Source organism: Pimephales promelas, chromosome 2 (genome assembly GCF_988280905.1).
Source record: "Pimephales promelas chromosome 2, fPimPro1.hap1.1, whole genome shotgun sequence".
Classification (NCBI taxonomy): Eukaryota; Metazoa; Chordata; class Actinopteri; order Cypriniformes; family Leuciscidae; genus Pimephales; species Pimephales promelas.
In genome coordinates, this window is record NC_142770.1 from 37,596,963 (window position 1) to 37,606,179 (window position 9,217).

General features: G+C 38.5%; 1 long non-coding RNA gene across 1 annotated transcript; it reads right to left on the minus strand.

Moving 5' to 3' along the window:
- Window positions 1-5,634: 5,634 nt before the first annotated feature.
- LOC148997334 (uncharacterized) lies at window positions 5,635-6,204 on the minus strand. The gene is made up of 3 exons (XR_016168940.1): window positions 6,178-6,204; window positions 5,945-6,013; window positions 5,635-5,692 (listed from the first exon to the last, which is right to left on the minus strand). It is a non-coding gene; the product is annotated as an uncharacterized LOC148997334 (long non-coding RNA).
- Window positions 6,205-9,217: the final 3,013 nt, after the last annotated feature.

The window sequence follows — 9,217 nt, forward strand, 5'->3', positions numbered from 1 at the left end:
TCTCCAAGAAATAACAGGACCAGTGGCAGACAAACTAAAACAGTAACCAGTTGTGCTTCTTCTATCATTCTGGTATGCTGCCCAATCAGCATCACTAAATGCAAAGAGATTAAGATTTACATCATTTCTCCTATAACACAATTCCTTGTTCACAGTTCCCTTTAAATATCGCAATACATGCTTAGCAGCTACCCAGTGTTGGTTCTTTGGTTCAGAAAAGTGTTGTGACAGCTTACTGACAATGAAGCCTAGATCTGGTCTAGTACAAGTCATTAGATAGATCAAGCTACCAACCACTTCTCGATACCGTTTTGGATCAACACGTTCACCTTCATTATCAAATTGCATTCTGTTTTCGCATGGAGTTGACCTTGGTTTACAATTAATCATATCAAACCTCTCCAAAATCTTAATAATGAACCTTTTCTGGTTCATTTTTATCTCACCATCTCTTTGTGCAAAATCAATACCCAGGAAATGTGTAAGTTTACCAAGATCTTTCATTTTAAATCTTTCCTCCAACATTCTTTTCACATTTCTGAGTATCTGACTATCACTTGCTGCAATAAGGAGATCATCAACCCAGACTATCAGTATGATTCTCTCACCTCCAATTTGTTTATTGTAGACACAATGATCAGCAGGATTTTGAATAAAATCATTTTGAATCAGAAAATCATCTAGCATTTTATTCCAATTCCGCCCTGACTGTTTCAAACCATAGAGTGATTTGTTAAGTCTACAGACAAGCTTCTCACTTGTTTCTGACATGACCTCAAATCCTTCTGGCTGTTCCATATATAATTCAGTATCAATGGGGGCGTGCAAATATTCAGTCTTTACATCCATTTGATGCAGTTCTAAACCATATTGAGCTGCAATTTGCATTAAACTACGTATTGATGTCATGTCAGCAGTTGGAGAGAAAGTTTCATTGTAATCAATACCTGCAACTTGACTATACCCCTTCGCCACATACCGAGCTTTGTATGTTATCCCAACTGGGCTTTCCTTCAATGTGTAGACCCATCTACCCCCCACTACATTTTTACCTTCAGGTAGTGTTGTAAGTGTAAACGTATTATTCTCCTTAAGAGAGTTCATCTCCTCCTGCATGGCCTTACTCCACAATTCTGACTCTGGTGAACTTATAGCCTCTCTTAGAGTGTGGGGTACATCACATGCTACTCTATAACAATAATCAATACTGGCTAGTGCATGATCATCATCACTGTTTATTCCACACTCATAATCTCTCAAATACTGTGGAGGCCTCTTCTCCCTCTGTGGATAACGCCTGCTCTCAACACTTTCCTTTTCACCTGTGTTGGGGCTTGGGTCACACGTTTCAGTTCTTATGTCCTGGGGTTCTATTTCTCGGGTTTTGGTAGGTGAGTTTTGGCGCTCTCCCTACGCACATCATCTTCACACGTTAACTGATCTGTCTGAGTGTGGCATTCTGTCCCACTCTTTGTGATAAACTCCACCAACCTACTTTTGTTCACTTTCCCTGAATCTGGATAGAAAACTAGATATGCAGGGCTATTCTTGTCATAACCAATGAAAATCCCTTTTTCACATCGAGAGTCTAACTTTTTCTTGTTCTGTTTGTATGCATAACACTCTGACCCAAATATTCTCATTCTTGAAAGATCAGGCTTCTTTCCAGTCAGCATATAGTATGGGGTCTGTTCTACACGTCTGTTATAACATCTGTTGCGAATAACAGCTGCAGTCTGGATTGCATACGTCCATAACATTTTTGGCAAGCTACTCTGGATTAACATACACCTCGCCATGTCAAGCAAAGTTCTCCAGCTCCTCTCAGCGGTTCCATTCTGATGGGGTGAATAGGGAGCTGAGGTCTCGTGTCTAATTGCATTTTTACTGAGCAGGGTCTGAAATTTCCTGGATGTAAATTCGGTGCCATTATCAGATCTCATACATTTAATTTTACCATAAGGTGAAACATCAGCAATGAACTTCTCTGTTCCTTTGACTGTATCACTCTTTGCTCTCAAAAAATATGTAAAGATTGCACCTGAATAGTCATCAGTAAATGCCAAGATATATCTGAACCCATCTTTTGCTACCGGCTCCATAGGTCCAGCTAAATCTGTGTGCACAAGTCCAAGGGGAACTTTTGCTTTTTCATCTGCCTCCCTGTTCCTGCTCTGAACAAATTTCCCTTGTATGCACACTTCACATTTTAAATTAGACATTTCCGTTTTACCTTTAATTTTCATCCCCTTTGTAACATTTTCCAGCTTCAACACATCCTCATAATTACAGTGACCAAGAATTTCATGCCATGTGTGAATATCGTAACATACATGACATTGATCAACATCATCTGCGACCGTGCTTAAATAGAACAGTCTATCATACACCTGAATGTCAAATGTCACACCGTTCTAATGAACAAGTCTGTTCTGACCTTCTTTAAAAATGACCGTCGCTCCCTGGGACGTCGCTGCCTTGACTGAAAAGATGTCCTGTGGAAAAGATGGGACGTACAGCGCCCCCATCAGCATCGTGTCCACCACTTGACCATTGTTGTCTCTCAGGCGAACTTGGGCCGTACCTTTCCTCAGGGCGATACCGCTGGTCCTCTCTCCATCAGCCAGCTCTAAGATGTGCTTATGTGGCTCAAAACTTTTATCAAAGTCCTTGAACTGTGTAATGTCCCGGATGATATGCGACGTTGCTCCTGTATCAACCATGAGACCTTTTTCCTTCACCCCGCTGGCCATGACGGCATCCACTTGGCCAAAAGTGTGGTCCTCCTCATCCATCACCTGTTTCACGTTGTCCCGCTTTCTCCACTTGCAATTCACATTCCTGTGCGTGAAACTTTTACAAAAATTACACCACTGTCGCTGTTCTCGGTTCTCACTCGTAGTAGAAATGCGCTCCACAGCTTTATGTCCCTTTTGTCCGCAGTTAAAACAGGTCAATTTCGTATTCCACCCATCTCTTGCTTTCACCTTCATCACAATGTCATCCTCTGAGCAAGCAGCACTAAACTTTTCTGTGCTCTCATAACTCCTCAGCTTTGTTTTGAACTCTGTGAAAGTTATCGTTTCATCACTTTGGGTTATGTGAATGGAAAAGGGCTTAAAAGAGTCCGGTAAGCCCTTCAGAACCATTGCAATCAACAAGCCATCACTTAAAGGACAACTCCGGCGCAAAATGAACCTTTGGTCTAATTACACATTGCTACCTAGTCAACCGTTATCTGAGATTTGTTTTCATGATTGCCGAATGTAAATAGTTTTATCTCTAAAAACAGTTTAGCCTATAACGCTAGTATAATGCTAGTATATAGGGCATAGAGTAATGACAAATAAAAATCGCTTGTTATTACCACTAACAAGGCTCAAAATAGCCCCACACCAACACGACAGCATAACAAGCGTCCCTACATTCAAACCGAAGCATTGAGAACTTTGTCAGTGTCCATACAGTTTAATAAGAAGATATTTTATACACAGTCAACATCGCGAATACAGGAAGAAGCCATCTTTGAAAAATAGTCTCTATCAGTCGATCTACGAGCGCCGATCCAAGTGCGCTGAACTGTGCAGAATCTCATATGGTCCGTTGTTTCCAGAAGAAACACAAACACAAACCGTTTACTTCTCTTCAATATGTACACGTAGCCTACTGTTCACGCTCACCTTATCACCTATTCACATCTCACCAGCGCACTTGGATCGGCGTTCGTAGATCGACTGGTCGAGACTATTTTTCCAAGATGGCTTCTTTCTGTATTCGCGAAGTTGACCGTGTGTATAAAATATCTGCTTATTAAACTGTATGGACACTGACAAAGTTCTCAATGCTTTGGTTTGAATGTAGGGACCCTTGTTATGCTGTCGTGTTACTGTGGGGCTATTTTGAGTCTTGTTAGTGGTAATAACAAGCGATTTTTATTTGTCATTACTCTATGCCCTATATACTAGCGTTATACTAGCGTTATAGGCTAAACTGTTTTTAGAGATAAAATTATTTACATTCGGCAATCATGAAAACAAATCTCAGATAACGGTTGACTAGGTAGCAATGTGTAATTAGACTTAAGGTTCATTTAGCGCCGGAGTTGTCCTTTAAAGTCTCTTCCGCATTTCTCAAAGCTGTAATAGCTTAGCTGAGCTGTAATAGCAAAGCTGTAAATTATGTCATTCTCTGCGCGAATGACATAATCTGTGACGCTCTCATTGACAGCTTTCTGAAGAGATGTAAGCTCTGTGTATAAGCTGATCACTCGTGGTTTCCCTGTACCAGCATGTGTGTTCTCTCAGAATCTTTAACGCCTTTCTTCCATCATCCGCTGCATCTCTCATCACAAGGGAAAGGCTTTTATCATCCAACAGCTGAATCAGTTCTGCATACGCGTCCTCATTTTTCTCCGCGTATTCTTCTTCCTCGTCATCATCAGGTTCACTCAGTATGGTGCTCTTTAAACCGAGCTGACGCAGGTGCGCCAGAAACTTAGTTTCCCACAGTTCATAATTTTTCTCATCCCCGTCAAAACATAAACGGTTCCACCGGCTTCCAAACTCCTTCCTGCCCAGCTAGGATTTTTTTGTTCTAAAAATGTTCTGAGAACATTACCATGCAGTGTTCTAATAATGTTTTCAGCTGGTAGTTTTCTTTTGGTTCCTAAAATGTTCTCTTAAAAGTTCTAATAACATTCTCTAAAAACATTCTAAATATGTTAAATGCTAACATTGTTAGAACATTATTCCCTGACGTTCTTATATCATTTTCAGCGGGTAGTTTTCTTTTTGTTCCCAGAATGTTCTCTTAAAAGATGGCATAACATTCTCTAAGAACACTCTGAAAATGTTTTGTGATGACCTTCTATAAAGGTTTAATCATAACATTTTTAAAACATTATCCCCTAACTTTCTTATAAAGTTTTTAGCGGAAGTTTATTTTTGTTCCCAAAATGTTCTCTTAAAACCCCTCAAAAATTATTAGCTATAACATTGTTAAAGCATAAAATTTTATTAATCTCAAAACTAAAACTTTAAAATCTAACAGGTTTATAAATGGCACCCACATAAATTATTAGAAGTTCTGCGTACAGTAAATGCCCAACATTACATGAAGAACTCAGTAAAGTCACTCATGAGTCTTGACTCCGGTGTTTGCTCAGAGCACTCATCATCAGTCTTTGCTTGTTTTGGTTCTTGCAGAAAAATAATCCAGGAATCTGTATTAATAGTGTTCTACTATTCTCTCTTCTAGTTGTCCAGCTGCTCCCCCAGTTAGCAGCATTGAGCTCTGTTCTCTGTGTGCACGGTAGAGTTTTTCCTCATAGCCTAAAAAAGAAGATCATGCAAAAGCGTAAACATAAAGAATACACATACATTAAGATCACAAGCAATATTGACATTGAAAACTTTCACAATTAGCCAGCCTAATTAGCAATCAGAAATTATGTAAAGACTAATTTATTGAAAGTATAAATATGATAAATTATGAGTATCTTTTTTGTTTCTGTAATTTAAAACATACTTAATCCATGTATCCAATATCTTAATCCAATAAAGTTTTAAAAATGGATATTTTTCTTACACAAATGCTTCACTTTAAAAGGGCTTTATAACCCCGCCAGAGTCATGGGGTGGATTACTTTTATCATGGATGGATGCGCCTTGATAGACGGCCATTCACTGCCATTCTAAAAGTCAGAAGAGTCAGGACATTTTTTAAAATATAACTCAGATAGTATTCATCTGAAAGAAGAATGTTATATACACCTAGGAAGCCTTGAGAAACGCTCTTTCCAATTCATTAACGTTAACCTCTAACGTTATATGAATTACTGAAATATTATTAACTTTTACTTTCAAAAGACATTAAGATCACTTTTAAGTAAAAATACAGTATTCGTATGCATAGAACACAATACCGGTATTATAGTAGGCTATACCTTGGTTGTAAATGGAGACTTTATTGTGTCATCGGTAAGTTAATCATCTTGAAACAGTCCGTTTGGAGTCTGCATTAAAACAAATCTAGCTGTTATTCAAAAGTAGCATACATACACTCAGATTATTGCGACTGTCATACAATTCTAAGAAAGTAGAAAGTTAGGTCTAATACTGAAAGACATCAAGGATAAGAGAAAGCTATGTAAACTGAAAAAATACACACAAAATTTACAGTTGTGAAAGAGTTCCGTTGACCAGGGGCTCGTTCTTCGTACGTCGCTATAGCTTTAAAATAAGTTTTAGATTCATGCTTTAATAATGATATTTTTATTCAAGTAGGTTATAATTCTAATTTATGTTTGTAAATATATGACTTGATGCGTTTTAACGGGCATGCGCGTGAAGTTGAGTTGCCATGGAAACGGAGGGTCACCAGTGCAGATAGCAAAACTCCGACTCTCCCTGTTTTCACTGCTTTCAGGTGAGTTTAGTCTCTAAAATCACACAAATAATACACACGACTGTTCTTGACACTTCTCTTAATTTTAACTGGCACGCTTCTGTTTAATATTTAACGTTACTTTATAGAAATGGGTTAGTGTCTTCGAAAAAATACATTAGCATGCTAATTCACTAACCGTTTAGCTACAGAAGAGTTAACGTAAGGCTAACGTTAGCTTGAGCTTTTGTTTATGAATGTTTGGGCTTTTAATCACATTTTATGTGTTGATTAGAGGTTTTGATATTTTTGTAGCCTAAATATTGTGCTTGGAAGTGAGCTAAAAACGTATGTATTTAACATAAAACGTTACGTTTTATTACTGTTAATCGATGACGTCACTTACACGGCTGAAACTAGCTAATGGTTCATAAATATTGATAAAAAGAAAAATTATGTGATTTCAGCAGCAACAAGATAACTGTTGGCTATGTGACAAATGGTTTGTTGTGTTCCTAGATCATTCCATGCTGATGCCCTGCTCAGTAGCAGAGTTGAACTGACCATCATCTGAACCTGGCAACCGGACACGCAAACACACACGCTCTTTTTTGATAATGAAAATAAAATTATTTTGTTTCCTAATATTCCTTGTTGTGTGTTTGTTCCTTGGGTAGTTAATATTTAAAAATACTTCTAGTGAACGTTAAAGTTCACTATAGAAGTCTGAAAAGTCCCCGAATGTTTGCTGAACGTCCCGCAAACGTCCCCCGCGACGTCCTGTGAACGTCCCGCAAACGTCCCCTGCGACGTCCTGAGAACGTTTAAAGAACCCTACACGAAGACTTTCAGGGGACGTTCGCAGTGGACGTTCAGGGGACGTGTTTTTGTTAGCTGGGTAAACCAACTAAATCACAGTGAAGCGTTAATTACAATCTAAATGCACAGCGCACCCGGACTTTCTCATCAGTGTATGGCCAGCAAAATTGTAATGTTTAATGACATGAAGATAATGTCTGTTCTAAGTTATGATTGTAACGTTACTGTACAAATACAATCGTTCCTGAGTCTGCAGTCTGAAAACTTTACCTCAGAGCATCCGTTTACTGAATGAATTGAGAATCTCACCTGAAAAATCCAATAACACCAGCAATTGTCATTCAAGCAGCTGATTTCTGTAAATGAATGCAAAACTAAACCCAGATAGCAGACTGACATTGAATCAATGTGGAAATATGACATCGAAACAACGTTGATCTGACATTGTTTTGCTCATCGAATTAACGTTGAACCAACGTCAGACGCGTCATTCTTTCAAAACTAACGGAAAATCAACTTGAAATCAACGTGTTGTTTCAACGTTATGAAAACAAACCAATTTCCGATTTCATTTAGCTTTGAAGAATGCCGCGTCTGACGTTGGTTCAACGTTAATTCGATGAGCAAAATCAACGTTGTTTCAATGTCATGAGAGACGTCGTTTCCACGTTGATTCAATGTCAGTTTGCATTCTGGGAATGCATATTGCAGCATAGGGCGAAGTTAGGATCCGTCAGCACCGATTTGAGACAAAAATAATTTAAATTGTATATAAAACTATGTAAATGGCGCTCTGTGGCGCAGCAGGGTTTTGAACACGGTCCTGAGCCGTTGCTGGGCGCCGCCGCCCGCCGGTGTGTGTACACTCATAGAGAATAATGTGTTCGAATTTTAAAGACGTGGCGCTGCGCGACGCGACGCTTCTCGTCCGGTGTGCGACCCCCTATACTGGAGTTCCACAACTACTCAAAAACTATGTTTTTCTCTCCCGCCACCGGAATGTGTGTGTCTGAGGTAAAAGGGACGGAGGCGGTGGACCAATGCACTGTGAGGCAAGGGAGGGGGGTCTCAAAATGTTTAGAACGCTTTTTCCGTTATTGCCTCGTTTGCATTTGTGTTATTTTATTTCTTAATTATTTTAAGAATATATCATTACATTATTTACAATACACATATTTTAATGTTTTTTTTTTTGGGGGGGGGGGCAACCCTCAGGTAGGGGGGGTCCTGACCCCCCCCCGACCCCCCCGCGATTTCCGCCTATGTGTATTGTCATGTCTTCATTACGTTTTAAAAATCATTAATGTAATTTGAAGTTAAATTACTTCAGAAACTAAATTTTCCTGTCAGATATACTCCTCTCAAAACGAATCCTGTCACAATGAGTATTTCTGACAGGAAAATTTAGTTTCTGAAGTAATTTAACTTAATATAGTTTATTGTATTGTCATGTCTTCATTATGTTTTAAAAATCATTAATGTAATTTGAAGTTAAATCACTTCAGAAACCAAATTTTCCTGTCAGAAATACTCTTCTCAAAACAAATCCTGTCACAATATAGTTCATTGTATTGTCATGTCTTTGTTTTAAAAATCATTAATGTAATTTGAATTGTGACAGGATTTGTTGTGAAAGGAGTATTTCTGACAGGAAAATTGTGAGGAGTATTTCTGACCGCAAAATTAAATTTCTGAAATAATTTAACTTAATTCAAATTACATTAATGATTTTTAAAACACAATGAAGACATGACAATAACTATATTATGGCAGGAGTTGTTCTGAGAAGGAGTGTTTCTGACAGGAAAGTGTAGTTTCTGAGTTTGACACCACTGCACTAAATCAACTGAATGGTGCATATTTGCCATTGGTCTTCTGTCTAAAAATGATTATACATGGGGCAAATTTTTGTTGTGGGCTTTCCCTAGATCTAGAGAGAAGTTTGTGTTCAATCTTAATGGAAAAGTGCCCAAGCAACATTGCTTAAAAAGTTGCCCAGTGTATCATCACATTT